The sequence below is a fragment of the Ranitomeya variabilis genome, chromosome 2 (assembly GCF_051348905.1).
Source record: "Ranitomeya variabilis isolate aRanVar5 chromosome 2, aRanVar5.hap1, whole genome shotgun sequence".
NCBI lineage: Eukaryota > Metazoa > Chordata > Amphibia > Anura > Dendrobatidae > Ranitomeya > Ranitomeya variabilis.
Window position 1 is genome coordinate 105,662,551 of NC_135233.1, and position 22,594 is coordinate 105,685,144.

The following is a 22,594-nucleotide window of genomic DNA, read 5'->3' on the forward strand; positions in this document are numbered from 1 at the left end:
ACCAGTAAAAAAATTCAACTCATTCCAAAAAAAAAAAAGCCCCTACTAACGTCCAAAATCTATCAATGGAAAAATATGGGGTTTCAACTATTATAGGGCTTGTGTCACAGAACTTCTAAGACCAGGTGTCGGTGGGCACGTGGATTCCAGAAATTGTTGCAGCACCAGAAAAACACATATGGAATGAGTACTTCAAGCACTGGAGGCTGCAGGCAGACAGAACAAAGGAAAGCAGGTTTGGAGCAGACAGTGGTGTGCAGTCAAACACAACTAAGAGTCATAATACCAAAACATAGGTGTATGTCTTGGTAGGCTTTATGTAGGCCTAGGCAGATGATCACATTTGAACACATTGAAACACTTTTAAAACTCGGTGGGGAGCACAGCAGAGGGCAGCAGCCATAGGGTGAGGCAACAAAGTCCTGCCGAGCCGAGGCAGATGTGTAACATCAATATTACTGGTAGCTGAATAGGGCATGGAAAAGCGACATGTCTCACACCTCTCCAAATAAAATCCAATGAACTCTGTGCTCCCAAATTCAGATGCCACCTTCCCATCCAAGCCCGACAAATATCAACCACCTGTTTGAGATTACTGGAGTGGGAAGAGCCCACTTAACAATTTAGAGAGTGTGTGTCTTCAGAAGCACAAGCAGGAAACTATATATTAACCCCCTAACCCCCGGAGCGTTTTCAGTTTTGCGTTTTTGTTTTCAACTCTCCTTCTCAGAGCCATAAAATTTTTATTTTTTCGTCAATATGTCCATGTGAGGGCTTGTTTTTTGTGGGATGAGTTGTACTTTTGAACGGTACCATTGGTTTTACCATGTCATTTACTAGAAAACAGGAAAAAAATTCCAAGTGCGGTGAAATTGCAAAAAAAGTGCAATCCCACACTGGCTTTTTGTTTGGCTTTTTTACTAGGTTCACTAAATGCTAAAACAGACCTGCCATTATGATTATCCAGGTCATTATGAGTTCATAGACACCAAACATGTCTAGGTTCTTTTTTATCTAAGTGGTGAAAAAAAATTCCAAACTTTGATTAAAAAAATGGTGCCATTTTCCGATACCCGTAGTGTCTCCATTTTTCATGATCTCGGGTTGGGTGAGGGCTTATTTTTTGCATTAATGGTGCTCCTTTCATCTGAGCCCTGCTGTGTGGTCAAACAGTAGTTTCTGATTACATATGAGAAATCAGGATGTTCTGAAGAAATTGCACAAAAATTGTGGAGTCCATTAACTTCTATTATCCTTTGTGAAAATGAAAATTTGCTGCTACTATAACATTTTAGCAGTAAAAAATATATATTTTTTAATTTTCATGGTATAATGTTATAAAATTCTGTAATGTACCTGTAGATTCAAAATGCTTACTACACCCCTACATATATTCCTTGAAGGTTTTATTTTCTGAAATAGGGTGAATATGGGGGTATTCCTGCTTTTTGGCATCTTAGCACTCTGCAACTGTAACATGGTGTCCACAATCTTTTCTTACAAAATTTTATGTTCCAAATAACAATTAGAGCTCTTTTCTTCCCGAGCTCTACAGTGCACATAAACATTAGTATTTGAGCACATATGGGAGAAAACTGCATTAGGGAGAAATTGCATAAGGAAATTTGGGGTTAATTTTCTCATTCTACCACTTGTGAAAATGACAAATTTGGGGTTAAAACATAATTTTACTGGAAAATACCCATAGTGTTTTTTTCATTTCCCAATGTTATAAAGTTCTGAGAAGCACCTTTGCATTAAAAATGCTCAATACACCTCTAGGTGAATTTACTAAAGTGTTTATTTTACAAAATGTAGTGACTTGGGATTTTTGCTTTTTTTCACACATCAGGGACTCTGCAGCCTATTTCAGTCAACTTTGTACTCAAAAAATGAAATAAAGCATCCTCCATTCTGAGCCCTGCTGTGTGCCGAAATATTAGTTCTTGATCACATATGGAATATCACCACTTTGAGGAGAAATTGTGTTACAAATTGTGGGGTCCACTTTCTCCCATTATCTCTTGTGAAAATTACAAATTTTGTGGCTAAATCAGTATTTTACTAAAAAATAAGATAATTTTTCCATCATACTGTACAATGTTTCCTTTGAAGCACCTTAATAATTAACAAATTTCCCAATTTTCGGACGGCAGTTTTAAAAAATTTGAGGGGTGCAGTTGTTAAAATTGTATCTCTTTTTTCCACTATATAGATGCCTCAAAGTTACATGAAAACTGATGAGATCTATAAAAAACAGGATATCTAAATTTCATTGAAAAAAATTAAATCATATAATGCTAAATGTTAACCTTTTTAACATCATAAGAAAATAAAAGGACATTTAAAAATGATGCCGATGTAAAGTAGACATTTTGGAATTATTGTTTCAACAATTTTATCATTTTGAATAGGACACTTTATGTAATAGTGGCTGCAGAATAAAACTTAAAAAAAAAAATTGCAAAGCATTTGGCAAATATTGAGTTAACTTTAGTTAAATCCAAGTGGGTGGTATTAGACACTATTACCAGGGTGTATTCTTCTCCCAGTATGACTTATCTGATAACACCACTTGGACTTAAGGCTGAGTCACACATAATGATATCGTTAACGATATCGTTGCAACGTCACGCTTTTGGTGACGTAGCAACGATCCCGCTAACGATCTCGTTATGTGTGACAGCGACCAACGATCAGGCCCCTGCTGGGAGATCGTTGGTCGTTGGGGAAAGATCAGGACCATTTTTTGGTCCCTGATCACCCGCTGTCATCGCTGGATCAGCGTGTGTGATGCCGATCCAGCGATGTGTTCACTTGTAACCAGGGTAAATATCGGGTTACTAAGCGCAGGGCCGCGCTTAGTAACCCGATATTTACCCTGGTTACCATTGTAAAAGTAAAAAAAAAAAACAATACATACTCACATTCTGATGTCTGTCACGTCCCCCGGTGTCCACAGGGTTAAAACTGCTTTCGGCAGGAGCGCTGCTAATGCACGCGCTGCTGCCGAGAGCTTCCCTGCACTGACTGTCAGCGCTGGCCGTAAAGCAGAGCACAGCGGTGATGTCACCACTGTTACTGCCGGCGCTGACACATTCAGTGCAGGGAAGCTCTCGGCAGCAGCACGTGCATTAGCAGCGCTTTTGCCGAAAGCAGTTTTAACCCTGTGGATGCCGGCGGGGGACGTGACAGACATCAGAATGTATGTAGTGTTTTTTTTTTATCTTTTACAATGGTAACCAGGGTAAATATCGCGTTACTAAGAGCGGCCCTGCACTTAGTAACCCGATGTTTACCCTGGTTACCCGGGTGCTGCAGGGGGACTTCGGCATCATTGAAGACAGTTTCAACGATGCTGAAGTCGTTCCCCTGATCGTTGGTCGCTGGATAGAGCTGTCTGTGTGACAGCTCCCCAGTGACCACACAACGACTTACCAACGATCACGGCCAGGTCGTATCGCTGGTCATGATCGTTGGTAAGTCGTTTAGTGTGACTCCAGCTTTAACAAGAGTTAACTCATTGGGTGACAATACTTCGCTATTATCTCCCCAAAGGGGAGGATACTGTAAATAAAAAAATATTGTATTCCGCTCTGCAGCCATTATTACATTGTGTGTCCAGTTTAACAAGAAAAAATTGGTAAAAGGTTTTCTTTAACTATTTTGTGCATAAGGACTATCTGGATTAAGGGAATAAATATTCAAAATTAAAAAATTGCAAATTTTTCAGAATTTTCAACACATTTCAGATATTTTCCTAAATAAAATGTAAAATACAGTACAGACCAAAAGTTTGGACACACCTTCTCATTTAAAGATTTTTCTGTATTTTCATAACTATGAAAATTGTAAATTCACACTGAAGGCATTAAAACTATGAATTAACACGTGGAATTATATACTTAACAAAAAAGTGTGAAACAACTGAAAATATGTCTATATTCTAGGTTCTTCAAAGTAGCTACCTTTTGCTTTGATGACTGCTTTGCACACTCTTGGCATTCTCTTGATGAGCTTCAAGAGGTAGTCACCGGGAATGGTTTTCACTACACAGGTGTGCCCTGTCAGGTTTATTAAGTGGGATTTTTTGCCTTATAAATGGGGTTGGGACCATCAGTTGTGTTATGCAGAAGTCTGGTGGATACACAGCTGATAGTCCTACTGAATAGACAGTTAGAATTTGTATTATGGCACGAAAAAAGCAGCTAAGTAAAGAAAAAGGAGTGGCCATCATTACTTTAAGAAATGAAGGTCAGTCAGTCCGAAAAATTGGGAAAATTTTGAAAGTGTCCCCAAGTGCAGTTGCAAAAACCATCAAGCGCTACAAAGAAACTGGCTCACATGAGGACTGCCCCAGGAAAGGAAGACCAAGGGTCACCTCTGCTTCTGAGGATAAGTTTATCCGAGTCACCAGCCTCAGAAATCACAGGTTAACAGCAGCTCAGATTAGAGACCAGATCAATGCCACACAGAGTTCCAGCAGCAGAAACATCTCTACAACAACTGTTAAGACAAGACTTTGTGCAGCAGGCCTTCATGGTAAAATAGCTGCTAGGAAACCACTGCTAAGGGCAGGCAACAAGCAGAAGAGACTTATTTGGGCTAAAGAACACAAGGAATGGACATTAGACAAGTGGAAATCTTGAAGCTCATCAAGAGAATGCCAAGAGTGTGCAAAGCAGTCATCAAAGCAAAAGGTGGCTACTTTGAAGAACCTAGAATATAAGACATAATTTCAGTTGTTTCACACTTTTTTGTTAAGTATATAATTCCACATGTGTTAATTCATTGTTTTGATGTCTTCAGTGTGAATTTACAATTTTCATAGTCCTGAAAATACAGAAAAATCTTTAAATGAGAAGGTGTGTCCAAACTTTTGGTCTGTGCTGTACATCAACCAATTCACCACTAACATAAAGTACAATATGTCTTGAAGAAAACAATTTCTGAATCACTTGGATATGTAAAAGCATTCCAGAGTAATTATCACATAAAGTGACATATGTCAGATTTGAAAAATGGGGCGTTAAGGTCAAAAGGAGCTCAATCACTGAGGGGTTAAAATCATTTCAGTATCAATGCTATTTTTCATAATGATTATTATGAGTCACCGCATACTACTGATGAGATACCACCAACTAGTAGACAGACACGTCTGAAAGCAGCTTTAAACTATCACATTTCTACTCCTCATTTAATGTCCCATCCTAAGCACTTCAGAAGGATAGTGTTTCAGGAAAAATGTTCCGTATTCTATTTTTTCGAAGACATAGAAATGTGGAAACAGTTTAGAGAACAGGATGAGGATTATGAAACAGGCATATTTTAGAACACTTGGCAATGTTAGTTTCTCTCAAAGTCCAATCTATCAATACACCTTGCACAACTAGTGTACTCAGGGATTATACTGTTGTGTTTGCTTTGCATAAGAATAAATCATTGGCATTGCTGAGATCATCTTAAGAAACAATAAAAAACAGTAAGTATAAAAAAACGGTTAAATCATATCACAATGACTTTTGGTAATCAAACACTTTTTATGTCTGTTTTGTCACTGCTGTTTATGATAATGTATCAAAGTCTCCCAGTGTAAAATAATAAAATTAGTATTGTACAACTCTCTTCAACTGCCTGTCTCCCTCTGTTAGTCTGCCCATTAGCATTTATGAGCATGTATTCATGTATGCCTCGTTCCATGCATCCCAAACGGCACCAGAAGACCTAAACAGAATGTGTGCCAGCACTGAGATGATATAAAAATTAGTTTAAAATATATATACTTTATTAAGTATAAATTACTGAAAAGGACATACAAACCAAGTCACAACACACAGACACAAAGACAGATTGGTGGGAACGCCAAAAAATGAAGAGACCCCTACAAATTAACAGTGTATAAAAAAGTAATAATATGGAGGCAATATAATATATTATAAATGACTGAAGGTAGAGGATCCAGCGGTTATCTGACCCACAGAAAGAGTCCAAAAATAGAGGTAAAAACAGAATATACTTGATAATATGGAGCTCATCCACCATACACCTGACGCGCGTTTCTGTCCATTAGCATTTATTAATACACAGCCCTCTGTATATTTCTCTTGAATTCCCAATTTCCGCAGTTACACTACTTTCACTCAGTTTTCTATCAAAAAGTTCTTAAATGGTGTATAAAGGAATGAAATTTGACAATATAAGTGCATGGGGACATTATTACATGATGGAGACACAGAGTGGGTCAATTTTACTATATTGAGGAACAGAGAGGTCATTATTACTGTACAGAGGCATATATGAGTACACTGCTATTATGTGGAGATACAATAGGTCACTGTTACTGTTCCAAGGCACAGAGAGAACATAGATATATGTTATGGATATAAATGGAGACATAGAAGGGACACTATTACTATATAAAGGCGCAGAATGTGAACTATTACTATATAGTAACACAAAAGGGCACTCATTATATCGAGGCACAGGGAAAGCAGTATTAACATATGGGGACTCACAAAGTGGCACTATTGATGTGCAAAAAGGTGTCACTATTTTAATATGTGGGCAGCACGGTGGCGCAGTGGATAGCACAGCAGCCTTGCATCACTGGGGTCCCACTGAGGACAACATCTGCAAAGAGTTTGTATATTCTCTCCGTGTTTGCGTGGGTTTCCTCCGGGTACTCCGGTTTCCTCCCACATTCCAAACACATACTGGTAGGGAATTTAGATTGTGAGCCCCAATGGGGACAGCGACGATAATGAGTGCAAACTGTAAAGCCGCTGCGGAATATGTTAGCGCTATATAAAAATAAAGATTATTAATATGTGCAGCCATATTAGAGGTATTTTACTTTACGGAGACACAATGGGGACACTATTACTATATGCAGGCACAGAGGGAGAGGTACACTGTTACCGTATAGGATAATTATTAGAGAAAAATACATATTATTATTGTATATGGTATTATGGAAGTTACAGCAACATGGAGTTTGTGTTTTTGTGTGTTTTTTGGCATCCAATATGTATTAAAAAGAATGTAGAAAGAAGTAAAAAATATTATGTCACCATATTCTGAAAATCACATTTTTTTTTCAGTTTTGCAGAGCAATTTAAAGTTTTCATTGGTGCTATTTTTGCACAGTATTTTGATTGCTTTTTATTTCAGTTTTTGGAGGATGCCAGGTGACCAAAATTAGCAATTATACGATCTTCAATTTTTTTTTTAGGATATTTGTCAGGTGAACATGATAATTCCTATTATGTATTTTTTATTTTTTATATAAAAAATGTAAATAGGAAGGTTATTTGAACTTTCTGACTATTTTAATGCTTAAAAAAGTTTATATATTTTTATATATGTTTTCTAGGACAGTTGAATCGGCGATTATTTTACAAAATTCTGCGATACTTATTTTTTGTGGTGTGGTTGTCATTTTACTGACTGTCTACGAAGCTGTATCAGAGCAAAAATATGGCAGACACAATGGCAATGAATAGTTCCCCAGCAGCAATTGGAACTACAGAGGAAATGAGGTAACAGAAGGGGCTTTATTTGTCTCATCACTTACAGTGGTTTTGGAGAGTATTTGCTTCGCTTGGCAGTTTTCATGTTTTGGAACCTCACAATCTTTAATCTCACTTTTTTTGAGGGTTTGCATCAGTTGTTGTGAAGAACATGCCTCCAACTGTGAACATTTGGTTTTCTATTTGCTCTGAAGCAAATAACAAATAAATTATTGTGAAGCAAACAAAATAACTTAAAACTTCTGTGTGCATAACATTCCCCCCCTAAAGTTAGTACTGTATAGACTCTCCTTTTGCAGGAATTGCAGCTACAAGTTGCATTGGATAAGGCTAGTTTCACACTAGTGTTTTGAGGAGCTGCGGACCTCCTCCGTGAAGCCCCGCCCTTGGCCACACCTCTGTTGCTAGCTCCGCCTAGTTCAGCATGCAGCCTGCATGCGGCCTGCGTACCTATCTTTGACATTAGGTACGCAGGTCGTGCGGCTGCATGCGGATGCTTCCGCATGCGTCGTTTTGATGATGCGGAGAAAAAAATAAATTGCAACCATCTGCGTCCTATGCTGGTCGCCGCATCATCAAAACGAGGCATGCGGAAGCATCCGCATACAGCCGCACGACCTGCGTACCTAATGTTAAAGATAGGTACGCAGGCCACATGCAAGAAGCATGCAGAAGTAGGCGGAGCTAGCGGCGGAGGTGCGGGCGAAGGCGGGGCTTCACAGAGGAAGTCCGCAGCCCTCCGCAGCTCCTTAAAACGCTAATGTGAAACCAGCCTAAGTCACTTTGATTTTTGCACATTCCTCAAGGTAAAAGGTAAAACTGCTGTAGCTCCTTCAAGTTAGATGGTTTCCTCTGGTGAACAGCAACCTTCAAGCCTGACTACAGATTCTCAATTGGATTAAGGTCTGGGCTTTGAATAGGCCACTCCAAAACATTTACACATTTCCCATTAAACCCTTTAGTGATACTGTAGCATTAGCAGTATGCTTTGGGTCATTTTCTTGTTAGATGGTGAACCTCCGTCCCAGTCTCATATCACTAACAGACTAAAACAGGTTTTGCTCAACAATATCCCTGTATTTCTCACAATCCATCTTCCCTTCAATCTGACCATTTTTTTCTTTCCCTGCTGCTGCAAAACCCAACTCCCCACAGCATGGTGCTGCTACCATTATGTTTTACTGTGGGGATGGTGTTCTTGGGGTGATGAGCTATGGTGGTTTGGCGCCAGATATAGCATTTACATTGGTGGCCAAAAAGTTACATTTTGGTCTCATCTGACCACAGCACTTTACTTCATACAGTTGGGGAGTCTCCCACATGTCTTTTAGAAAGCTTAAAAGAAGCCCGACAATTTTTATGTCTAAGTAAAGACTTCTTTATCCCACTGAGTTGCCCAGTCTATTGTGGTTGTATGGACAGATGTTCCAGTCTCTGCTTGGGAACTCTGCAGCTCTTTCAAGGTTACCTTTGGTCTCTGTGCCGCCTCTATGATTAATGTCCAACTTACCCGGGCAGAGAGTTTTGGTGGGTGGCCCTCTCTTGGCAGATTTGTTGTGATACCATGTTATGTCCATTTGATGATAATGGATTTGATGGTGCTATTGGGATCATCAGAGATTGGGATATTTTTTCTAACCCAACCCTGACTTGTATGCATCAACATCTTTGTCCCTGACTTGCTTGCAGATCTACTTGGTCTTCATGAAATGTTCTTGCTGCTACAAGTGAATGAATGAGCAAAAAATAAGTCCATAGGACATGCCAGTCCTGGAATTGCGTATATGTCCTGCAGTCAAGGGTGTCTGCTGAATGTCCCTCACAACCACTGCCCCATCTGACATCTACTCCTGCCATGGGGGAAATAAATAGTCATTAGTAGTGGCTTGGGGGTGTCACAAGGAGTGTGGTAAAAATTTGCCCTCATTCTGTTCTTAAAAAGTTGGGAGTTATGCAAAGAGTTGGGTGAAGGGATGCCAACAAGCCACTCTACCCTGCCAAATAATTTTAAGTGCTTGAGAAGCAACTATGCTGAAGAAACTATTAGAGCAAGGTACAATTCTTGCACCAGCAAAAAAGGTTTTTATATGCTATAATATGAAATCAGAGATATACAGTCATAAAGTATAGGCCTTTTGGATAATATAAAGCTACTTGCACAACCTTTATATGAAACAGCTATTAGTTTGTCTATCCAGCAGCGTGCAATACTTTAGTTTTCAAAAATATTCCTAACAAAAATATAACAAAATAATTCTATAGTACAAATTGCAAAATAGCTCTTCAAACATGAACCCACAAGTGCTCAAGTCATAGTTAATCTGATTCATAGAAGACAATGCAGAGTACAACCAAAATAAAAAGCATTAGTCCCATCGTAATTTATCTTGGCACAGTAACGTTAAGTATCACATTGCGTAGTTCTATACTCCTCTTAGATCTACTGATTTGTTTGAATTCCAAACTAATGTCTCTTACTGGGAAATTTATATATAGAAATTATAAACATTTGACAATCTACAAAATAAACTAAAACTGGAATATGTGGTTAGTAAAGATGAGCGAATTGATGCTATATGAAGTTGTGTCAATTTTTTAGGAATTCACTGAACTCGCCAATTCGAACACACATTGAGCGAATCGCCTAAAATTGCCACTGCTATTTTACACACTGTACAAGTTTGCATCAGCCAAAGAAGGATAATCTGTCCTTGGGAAGGCTTCCCCATAATAACATCACATGCTGTATCAGCCAATCAGGAGAGACTATCAAAGCCTGTATTAAAACAGAAGTAGGAAATGTAGCAGCCATTTTGGGGTGTGTCTCGATAGTAAGAGGACGTCACAGCTCAGAGCATAATAATAGAGATAGGGAGAGAAAGCCATAAAACATCAGGATGAACCCAAGGTCAGAGATGCGATGTGATGGAGGCAGGCTTGGACTGGCCCATAGGGGAACAGGGGAATCCTCCGGTGGGTTCCTGTGCAGATCTGGGCCACCAACCCCATTGAATGGGCAGTACTTGGCATAATTTACTTGATTCACTCTGTACAGAAGAAAACCAGCATCTCATCATTCATTAACCAAACTACCCAGTTTATTATTATACAGAGATATAGGTACATTTGTGAATGAGGGTAATGTAATATTTGTATGCAGGTGAAAAGTGGGAACCCCCCAAAATCAATGTTACTGTTGGGCCCTTGGCTCCCCATTCCAACACTTGATAGAGGTATGCATGACTGGAAAACGAGCATGGAGCAGTGAGGGTGGTCAGAGAGGTGACTATGTTCTTTTTTCTATTAACCTTTTCACTAGCTGAGCTTGCATCTTTCCCCGCACCACTACCTCTAACAGCCGCTGATGGAAAACCGTTTCGCCCGCAACTGTTAACCTGTTAAATCCCGCAGTCAGAGATTGACAGCAGGATTTATCAGATTAACATTCATGGGCAGAGCTCCACTAGTAGCTGTTAACACATGTCAACAGGGTCACATGTCATTCCACGCTCATAGTGTGCCCATGATGTGTTTGTGGGGTGCCGATGGGTTTTCATGAAAGCCAAGAGTCTGCTGAAGCCCGTAAGTCTGCTGTACGTTTGTCCTGTGAAAGCCAGACCATGACTGGGATGAAAAATATGAAAAACAAACTCAAAACACAGAAATGGGCTCCAGTCTCGAAGGGGTTAAACATGAAATTAAAGAAAACTTAAGGTTTCTAAAGAAAAACACAGTATAAAATGAATGGGGTCATTAGGGTTGGTGGGCAGTGAGAAGAATAGATACATAATGAGTAAGAACATCCCTGACTTCTGCCGGCTAGCATGATTACATAAGGTTGATCCACTTAGTCAAATTTCCTGAAATTCACAGTTTCACAATCATTTTGAGATTTCATTCACAGTTTGCAAAAAAGAACTTGCCCAACACCATTTCCCATAATACTGAAGCACCAGATAGCAGGCATCCGTAATTTTGTATTGCTGTGCAGAACTCCCCATAATACCCTGCAGCTATAACATCTTATTATCATACCTTGTAAAGTAGCGGTCAGTACCTGCGCCATCAGAGATAAGCAGTTCACAGTGGACAACAGTTTGTACGGCAGAGTCGTTTTCCACCTCCAAAGTCACTGGGTGTCACAGGTATGTCAGAAGCTGCAGACAGTTGCACTGCATCTAGCTGCAGAAGGTCTCTTTGTTTAGCTTTGCAGTTACCTTCTTAACCCTTCTGACTCTTTGACTCAGTGGCAACCTTACTCCAACTCTAATTGACACACCTGGACCTGGGAGTTTATAGACTCTGTTGTGAATTCTGCTCTTGGGCTCCCTCCGGTGTTTGTTGGTGGTAGTTCAGTTGTCTTGAGGTTGTAATCCTGGGCAGGTGTTTCTGCTGATTTCAGCTCTATTAGGTATTTAGGTGTGCAGGATCCATGAGTCCTCGCCAGTTGTCCATTGTACTTGGAGGGATTGCATCTCTCTCTGGCTCCTCATGCCCTGCTGCCAATTCAGCTAAGTGTCTGGTTTTTTGTCTCTGTGCACACATGCAGTGTGCTCTGCAATTCAGTGCAATTCATTGTGTTTTTGTCCAGCTTAGACTTTGTTTGGATTTTTCAGTCATGCTGGATTCTCAGGAGATGCAGATATACTTTCTATGTCTTTAGTTAGATGTAGTATATTTGTATTATCTGCTGTGGATATTTTTAGGATTTTAATACTGACCGCTTAGAATTCTGTCCTATCCTTTTCTGTTTAGCTAGAAGTGCCTCTTTTGCTAAATCCTGTTTTTCTGCCTGCGTGTGTTTTTCCTCTTATACTCACAGTCAATATTTGTGGGGGGCTGCCTATCCTCTGGGGTTCTGCTCTGAGGCAAGATAGAATTCCCATTTCCATCTATAGGGGTATTTAGTCCTCCGGCTGTGTCGAGGTGTCTAGGACGTGTTAGGTACATCCCACGGCTACTTCTAGTTGCGGTGTTAGTTTAGGGTTTGCGGTCAGTACAGGTACCACCTACTACTGAGAAAGTCTCTCATGCGGCTCCAAGGTCACCGAATCATAACAGTACAACTGGCCAACAATGAGTTAAATGCATCTCAGAAGAAGGGAAGAAAGAGCCATGTTTTTTTTCTGTAGCCTGCTTTGTCTTTTCTTCCCTCTTTTCCTCTGGGTGGCTGAGGAGTCTTGTGCTAGCATGGATGTTCAGGGATTAGTTTCTCGTATAGACCAGCTTGCTGCTAGGGTACAGGGTATTTCTGATTATATTGTTCAGACTCCGCTTTTAGAGCCTAGGATTCCTACTCCTGATTTGTTTTTTGGGGACAGGTCCAAATTTTTGAGTTTTAAAAACAATTGTAAACTGTTTTTTGCTCTGAAGCCTCGTTCCTCTGGTGATCCCATTCAGCAGGTTAAAATTGTCATCTCCCTGCTGCGTGGCGACCCTCAGGATTGGGCATTTTCCCTGGAATCTGGGAATCCGGCCTTGCATAATGTAGATGCCTTTTTTCAGGCTCTAGGATTATTATATGATGAACCAAATTCTGTGGATCAAGCGGAGAAGACCTTGTTGGCCCTGTCTCAGGGTCAAGAAGCGGCAGAATTGTATTGTCAGAAATTTAGAAAATGGTCTGTGCTGACTAAATGGAATGAGGATGCTTTGGCGGCAATTTTCAGAAAGGGTCTTTCTGAATCTGTTAAAGATGTTATGGTAGGGTTTCCCATGCCTGTTGGTCTGAGTGATTCTAGGTCTCTGGCCATTCAGATTGATCGGCGCTTGCGGGAGCGCAGAACTGTGCGCGCTGTGGCGTTGTCCTCAGAGCAGATGCCTGAGCCTATGCAGTGTGATAGGATTCTGTCTAGAACGGAACAACAAGGATTCAGACGTCAGAATAGGTTGTGTTTTTATTGTGGCGATGCTTCTCATGTCATTTCAGTCTGCCCAAAGCGTACAAAGAGAATCGCTAGTTCTGTTACCTAAATTTCTGTTAACTGTGACCTTGATCTGCTCATTGTCGTCACTTCCTGTCGTGGCTTTGAATTTAATGGACTTTGAATTTGCCAGGCGTTGTGGTTTCCCCTTGCAGTCTTTGCAGAACCCTATTCCTTTAAGGGGCATTGATGCTACACCTTTGGCTAAAAATAAACCCCAGTTTTGGACACAGGTGACCATGTGCATGGTGCCAGCCCATCAGGAAGATTGTCGTTTTCTGGTGTTGCATAATTTGCATGATGCTATTGTGCTGGGTTTTCCATGGTTGCAGATACATAATCCTGTGTTGGATTGGAAGTCTATGTCTGTGACTAGTTGGGGTTGTCAGGGGGTTCATAATGACGTTCCTGTGATGTCAATCTCCTCTTCCTCCTCTTCTGAAGTTCCAGAGTTTTTGTCTGATTTTCAGGATGTATTCGATGAGCCCAAGTCCAGTTCCCTTCCACCGCATAGGGACTGTGATTGTGCTATTGACTTGATTCCAGGCTGTAAGTTTCCTAAGGGCCGACTTTTCAACCTGTCTGTGCCGGAACATACCGCCATGCGGAGTTATGTTAAGGAGTCTTTGGAGAAAGGGCATATTCGGCCATCTTCTTCACCGTTGGGAGCGGGATTTTTTTTTGTTGCTAAGAAGGATGGCTCCTTGAGACCCTGTATTGATTATCGCCTCTTGAATAAGATCACGGTCAAGTTTCAATACCCTTTACCTTTGCTTTCTGATTTGTTTGCCAGGATTAAGGGGGCTATTTGGTTTACTAAAATTGACCTTCGGGGGCAAATAATCTTGTTCGTATTAAGCAGGGTGACGAATGGAAAACTGCGTTTAATACGCCCGAAGGCCATTTGGAATACCTTGTGATGCCATTCGGGCTCTCTAATGCTCCATCTGTTTTTCAGTCCTTCATGCATGATATCTTGCGGAATTATCTTGATAAATTCATGATTGTATATTTGGATGACATCTTAATTTTTTCCGATGATTGGGAGTCTCATGTGAAACAGGTCAGGATGGTATTTCAGATCCTTCGTGATAATGCTTTGTTTGTGAAGGGGTCTAAGTGTCTCTTTGGAGTGCAGAAGGTTTCTTTTTTGGGCTTCATTTTTTCTCCCTCATTTATAGAGATGGATCCGGTTAAGGTTCAGGCCATTCATGATTGGATTTAGACCACATCTGTGAAGAGCCTTCAGAAATTTTTGGGCTTTGCTAATTTTTATCGCCGTTTCATTGCTAACTTCTCCAGTGTGGTTAAACCCCTGACCGATTTGACAAAGAAAGGCGCTGATGTAACGAATTGGTCCCCTGTGGCTGTCTCTGCCTTTCAGGAGCTTAAACGCTGATTTACTTCTGCCCCGGTGTTGCATCAGCCAGATGTTTCTCTTCCGTTTCAGGTTGAGGTTGACGCTTCTGAGATTGGGGCAGGGGCCGTTTTGTCTCAGAGGAATTCTGATGTTTCCTTGATGAAACCATGTGCCTTCTTTTCCCGTAAGTTTTCGCCTGCTGAACGCAATTATGATGTTGGCAATCGGGAGTTGTTGGCTATCAAGTGGGCGTTTGAGGAATGGCGACATTGGCTTGAGGGAGCCAAGCACCGTATTGTGGTCTTGACTGATCATAAAAATCTGATTTACCTCGAATCTGCCAAACGGCTGAATCCTAGACAGGCTCGATGGTCCCTGTTTTTCTCCCGTTTTGATTTCGTGGTCTCGTATCTTCCGGGTTCTAAGAATGTTAAGGCTGATTCCCTCTCTAGGAGTTTTTTGCCTGATTCTCCTGAGGTATTGGAGCCGGTCGGCATTCTGAAGGAAGGGGTGGTCCTTTCTGCCATTTCCCCTGATTTGCGACGGGTTCTGCAGGAATTTCAGGCTGACAAACCTGACCGCTGTCCAGTGGGGAAACTGTTTGTTCCTGATAGATGGACTAGTAGAGTGATTTCTGAGGTTCATTGTTCTGTGTTGGCTGGCCATCCTGGTATTTTTGGTACCAGAGATTTGGTTGGTAGGTCCTTTTGGTGGCCTTCTTTGTCGCGTAATTTGCGTTCTTTTGTGCAGTCCTGTGGGACTTGTGCGCGGGCCAAGCCTTGTTGTTCCCGTGCTAGTGGGTTGCTTTTGCCTTTGCCGGTCCCTGAGAGGCCCTGGACGCATATTTCTATGGATTTTATTTCAGATCTTGTGGTTTCCCAGAGGATGTCGGTTATCTGGGTGGTTTGTGACCGGTTTTCTAAGATGGTTCATTTGGTGCCTTTGCCTAAATTGCCTTCCTCTTCTGATTTGGTTCCGTTGTTTTTTCAGCATGTAGTTCGTTTGCACGGTATTCCGGAGAATATTGTGTCCGACAGAGGTTCCCAGTTTGTTTCTAGGTTTTGGCGGGCCTTTTGTGCTAGGCTGGGCATTGATTTGTCTTTTTCTTCTGCATTTCATCCTCAGACAAATGGCCAGACCGAGTTAACTAATCAGACTTTGGAAACTTATTTGAGATGCTTTGTGTCTGCTGATCAGGATGATTGGGTGGCTTTCTTGCCATTGGCCGAGTTTGCCCTTAATAATCGGGCTAGTTCGGCTACCTTGGTTTCGCCCTTCTTTTGTAATTTTGGTTTTCATCCTCGTTTTTCTTCGGGGCAAGTTGAACCTTTTGAATGACCTGGTGTGGATTCTGTGGTTGACAGGTTGCAGCAGATTTGGGCTCATGTGGTGGACAATTTGGTGTTGTCTCAGGAGGAGGCTCAGCGTTTTGCTAACCGTCGTCGGTGTGTTGGTTCCCGGCTTCAGGTTGGGGATTTGGTCTGGTTGTCTTCCCGTCATGTTCCTATGAAGGTTTCTTCCCCTAAGTTTAAGCCTCGGTTTATTGGTCCTTATAGGATTTCTGAGATTATCAATCCTGTGTCCTTTCATTTGGCCCTTCCGGCCTCTTTTGCCATCCATAATGTTTTCCATAGATCTTTATTACGGAAATATGTGGTGCCCGTTGTTCCCTCGGATGATCCTCCTGCTCCTGTGTTGGTTGATGGGGAGTTGGAGTATGTGGTTGAGAAGATTTTGGATTCTCGCTTTTCAAGGCGGAGGCTTCAGTACCTTGTCAAATGGAAGGGTTATGGCCAGGAGGATAATTCTTGGGTTTTTGCCTCTGATGTCCATGCTGCTGATTTGGTCCGTGCCTTTCATCTGGCTCGTCCTGATCGGCCTGGGGGCTCTGGTGAGGGTTTGGTGACCCCTCTTCAAGGGGGGGGTACTGTTGTAAATTCTGCTCTTGGGCTACCTCCGGTGGTTGTTGGTGGTAGTGCAGTTGTCTTGGGGTTGTAATCCTGGGCAGGTGTTTCTGCTGATTTCAGCTCTATTAGGTATTTAGGTGTGCAGGATCCATGAGTCCTCGCCAGTTGTCCATTGTACTTGGAGGGATTGCATCTCTCTCTGGCTCCTCATGCCCTGCTGCCAATTCACCTAAGATAAGTGTCTGTTTTTTTGTCTCTGTGCACACATGCAGTGTGCTCTGCAATTCAGTGCAATTCATTGTGTTTTTGTCCAGCTTAGATTTTGTTTGCATTTTTCAGTCATGCTGGATTCTCAGGAGATGCAGATATACTTTCTATGTCTTTAGTTAGATGTAGTATATTTGTATTATCTGCTGTGGATATTTTTAGGATTTTAATACTGACCGCTTAGAATTCTGTCCTATCCTTTTCTGTTTAGCTAGAAGTGCCTCTTTTGCTAAATCCTGTTTTTCTGCCTGCGTGTGTTTTTCCTCTTATACTCACAGTCAATATTTGTGGGGGGCTGCCTATCCTCTGGGGTTCTGCTCTGAGGCAAGATAGAATTCCCATTTCCATCTATAGGGGTATTTAGTCCTCCGGCTGTGTCGAGGTGTCTAGGACGTGTTAGGTACATCCCACGGCTACTTCTAGTTGCGGTGTTAGTTTAGGGTTTGCGGTCAGTACAGGTACCACCTACTCCTGAGAAAGTCTCTCATGCAGCTCCAAGGTCACCGGATCATAACAAGACTCCCAGCCTGCTTGCTGGGAGTTGCTGGTGATATTTCCATTTCCCCCTGTTGAGGCTTGGAGCTATAGCAGTCGGCTATCTTCCTCTTTGGTGTTGCTGTGTTACATCTCTGAGTCTACTTAAGATAAATGTTCCCCTTGTTCATCTATCCCAGCTGTCTTTAGTGTTAATGGGGATCGATTAGCACTCACCTCATCATTCCCTAAGTAGGGTTTATGCCAGGGTCAGGCAGGGATTAGGTTCCTGCTTGGCGTTAGGTGCAGAACCTATATAAGGACATTTAGAGCAGACAAGGTGACTTTAGATCTGCCTAGGGGTCTCCACTCCCCTTTCCCTAGTATTGGGCTCCCTTCTCCTCATCCCTTTGTGTTGCACTTAGTCTTTCCTACACTATGCATGACACTGGGTGAGTCTCTCTCTTCTGTAGAGTGTAAGCTCTTAAGGTCAACAGGATAATTTCGCTGTCCTGTAGACATGCTGCTAACATGAGCTTATATATTTTCTTGAAGCAATTGCACTTTGCTTTTTTTTGTATATTATTTGACTGCTAGATTATATACCATAAAATTATAAATTATGAACAATTGTTATAATAATTGCCATATAGCATCATATGTTATCATAATGCTGTATTTACAATGCTGAGAAAAAATGATTACACTCTAACAGATTTGTGAGAAAACCTTTAGTTTTTTCAGAAGCCACATTTTTTATGGATGCCATACTGCAAAATACTCCCACAAATGTTGATTGCAGTCAAAAATTGATATGTTGCACACCCAAAAAAGTAAATTTCCTAAAAAAATAAATTCAAGGTTACAAAGATACATTTTTTACCCCTAGGACCTGTTTTTTTCTGTTTTTTTTTCTGACATCTGACATTAGATGTTAAAAAGAAATTATGAAAACCCTCCAGATAAGAATACTTATAATATACATCAACAAAACAGTCTCCATTTCTACAGAAAAACACAACTATGAAATTCATAAGGTCGGTGGTCAACAAGAAAAATAGGTACATAATGAGTATCATCATCCCTAACTTTGGCTGACTAGAATGATTAGAGGTGAGCGGATCGATCCATGGAGGATTGAGTTTGAGTCAAATTTCCTGAAAGTCGTGGTTTTAAAGGGACTCTGTCACCTGAATTTGGAGGGAACAATTTTCAGCCATAGGGGTGGGGTTTTCAGGTGTTTGATTCACCCTTTCCTTACCCGCTGGCTGCATGCTGGCTGCAATATTGGATTGAAGTTCATTCTCTGTCCTCCGTAGTACATGCCTGCACAAGGCAATCTTGCCTTACGCAGGCGTGTACTATGGAGGACAGAGAATGAACTTCAATCCAATATTGCAGCCAGCATGCAGCCAGCGGGTAAGGAAAGAGTGAATCAAACACCCGAAAACCCCGCCCCTATGGCTGAAAATTGTTCCCTCCAAATTCAGGTGACAGAGTCCCTTTAAGCATATTTTCATATTATGATGTTAAATTTGCAGCTTGTAAAAAAATGAAGAAAAGTCTTAGGGGCAAAGCTAAAGTTTAGACTACAAAATTATACATAACAAGACTTCAAACCACAGGTAAGTCTAATTATTCATTATACTGTTGTGCAGCACACAGTCGACTGTAAAAAGCCATTACTTTACAATGAAAAATCCTTTTCATTTCATGATGGCAGTAATGGCACTTCATGGAAGAGAAGTGTCACAAGACCCGAGAAAGAAAGCTATTTATACAAGAAAGGTGAAGGCTACAATAAGATTTGCAAAGTTTTACTTAACAGTCAGAACACTGTCGGAAAAGTGACACAAAAATTGAACAAAGATGGAACTGTAACCATCTCACAAAGAAGTCCCTGCCAACCACAGAAGATAATGCCTAAATAGGAGCATCCTCTGATGAGAAGGGTTGAACAAAATCAACATGCAAGTTCACTGCAGTTAGTTAAAGAAGTGGAAAGCCAAACTGGGGTGAGTGTTTCCTTTGACATGATATGTCGTATTGGCAGGGGAATAGCATGCATAGGTGTCATTCATGATGGAAGCCTCTCCTAAAGCCCATGGACAAAAAAGGCTGCCTACAATTTGCCAGTGCCAATGCTAAGAAATATGAAGACAACTAGAACTCTATACTCAAGAGCGATGACCCCAAGTTAAATGGTTTTGAAACTGATGGCTTCAAAACTGAATGGTATCGCAAAGGTGAAAAGTACAAAAATGTGGTAGATGTGCACTTCTCCAGCACACACATCCACTTTTCCAAATCACACATCTATTGCATTTCTGAAGAAAAACAGGGTGAAAGTGATTCAGTAGCCAAGTGTGTCTCCTGATCTTAACCCAACCGAAACACCTATGGGGAATTCTGAAGAGACATGATGAGGATCATTCTCCATCCAGCATCCAGACACTAAAAGAGGTTGTTCTTGAAGAATGGAAAATGTTTGCTATTGCAACTTGCTCTATGCCTAGAAGACTTAGTGAGGTCCTTAAAAATCATGGAGGTCATACAAAATACTAGATATAGTCTATTTTGGTGTGAATTGTATTCATTTTTGCATCAATTAATTTGAGTGAAACTGAAAATTTTGTAGTGGAAGTTATATTATTAACCTTACTTTCATGTTATGAGTTAAAAAATGTTCTATGAAACTCAATCTTATCAAAATTTAAGAAATTGTTCTTATGTTTAGAGAGATATTGATTAAAATCTTACATTTTTAAAAGCGGTGTACTCATTTATGCTAAGCACTGTATAGCATTTGATGTATATACTCATCTTTATATGTGTCCTTGTAGATTAGTACTTCCTATTTAGTTCTGCCATACTACCTTTTTGCTGGTTGTCGTATATTGAACTCTATACCTGTTTTTAAATTTTTGTAAATAAAATGGTAATTTTTATATAGCATTATGACTCCTTAGTTTGTCTGCTTTTGAGCATTAGTTAAATAGAGCTGCTATCTCTATACTATAACTGAATTTGCACCATTGATATAGATTTGTATTCCTGGAATGATATCAGTATTATGCTTGTGATAAATGCACCTACTTACAGTGGGTATGGAAAGTATTCAGACCCCTTTAAATTTTTCAAAAAGTTATTTTTTTCTCATTAACCCCTTCATGACCCCAGCTTTTTTCGGTTTTGCATTTTCGTTTTTCGCTCCCCTCCTTCCCAGAGCCATAACTTTTTTACTTTTCTGTCAATATGGCCATGTGAGGGCTTATTTATTGTGGGACAAGTTGTACTTTTGAACGACATCATTGGTTTTAGCATGTCATGTACTAGAAAACAGTAAAAATAATTCCAAGTGCGGTGAAATTGCAAAAAAAAGTGCAATCCCACACTTGTTTTTTGTTTGTCTTTTTTACTAGGTTCACTAAATGCTAAAACTGACCAGTCATTTTGATTCTCTAGGTCATTATGAGTTCATAGACACCAAACATGTCTATGTTATTTTTTATCTAAGTGGTAAAAAAAATTCCAAACTTTGCTATAAAAAAATGCTCAATTTTCCGATAGCGTCTCCATTTTTTGTGATGTCGAGTTAACGTTTTTAATGATACCATTTTGGTGCAGATATGTTCTTTTGATCCCCCGTTAGTGCATTTTAATGCAATGTTGCGGCGACCAAAAAAAGTAATTCTGGTGTTTCGAATTCTTTTCTCACTATGCTTTTAGCGATCAGGTTAATTCTTTTTTTATTGATAGATCGGGCGATTCTGAACACGGTGATAGCAAATATGTGTAGGTTTGATTTTTTTATTGTTTTATTTTGAATGGGGCAAAAGAGGGGGATTTAAACTTTTATATATATATTTTTTCATATTTATTAAAACTTTTTTTACTTTTGGCATACTTCAATAGCCTCCATTGGAGGCTAGAAGTTGGCACAACTCGATTAGCTCTGCTACATAGGAGCGATGCTCAGATAACTCCTATGTAGTAGATTTACTGCATTGCTATGAGCGCTGACCACAGGGTGGTGCTCACAGCAATCCAGCATCAACAACCATAGAAGTCTTCAAAAGACCTCTGGTTGTCATGCCAATGCATCGCTGACCCCTGATCACGTGACGGGGGTCAGCGATGCCCTCATTTCCGGCCCGATGGCGGGAAGCGCTAGTTAAATTCCGCTGTCAGCATTTGACAGCGGCATTTAACTAGTTAATAGCGGTGGGCGGATAGCAATTGCACCCCCCCTATTGCGGACACATGTCAGCTGTACAAAACAGCTGACATGTCCTGGCTTTGATGCGGGCTCACTGCCGGAGCCCCGCATCACAGCGGGGGTTCTGACCTCGGACGTACTATCCCGTCCGAGGTCAGAAAGGGGTTAATGTACACTCTGCACCCCATCTTGACTGAAAAAAAAACAGAAATGTAGAAATTTTTGCAAATTTATTAAAAAAGAAAAACTGAAATATCACATGGTCATAAGTAGTGTTGAGCAATACCTTCCGATATCCAGAAGTATTGGTATCGGATTGGATTGGCCGATATTAAAAAAATATCGGATATCGCCGATGCCGATACCCGATACCAATGCAAGTCAATGGGACAAAAATATTTGAATTAAAATAAACCCTTTCTTTCCTTGTAGGTTAATTCTACATGAAGGAAAACAACTAAGAATAATGTAGGATGTATTGGGGGAGGTGGAGGAGACATTAAAGGCATACAGAGACTGTGCAGACAGCCGTGAACGGCGCTGCAAGGCCAAAAAAAGCTCCTCTATGTAATCCTATATAGTGTTTTTCCACAATCTAGCAGGATACGGATGGAAAGCCACTAATAGGATAAATTTGAAAAAATGTGCAGCAGGCTGCACTAATTGAGAAACGGACAATGGAACAGTATGAGGCAGTGACGCACGATGAGCTGACTACAACCAGCGGTAGCTGCAGAACAGACTACAGAGTGAGCGGCACTCACACACAGACACCTTGCAGATAGCCGTGAACAGCGCTGCAAGGCAACAACAAGGTTCTCACACAGCGGTTGCTAAATTAGCCTGGGTAAAGCACAATGAAGCAAATCGCTATCTCTAAATTGGCCCTCAGTCAGAACACAGCGGCCTGTCCC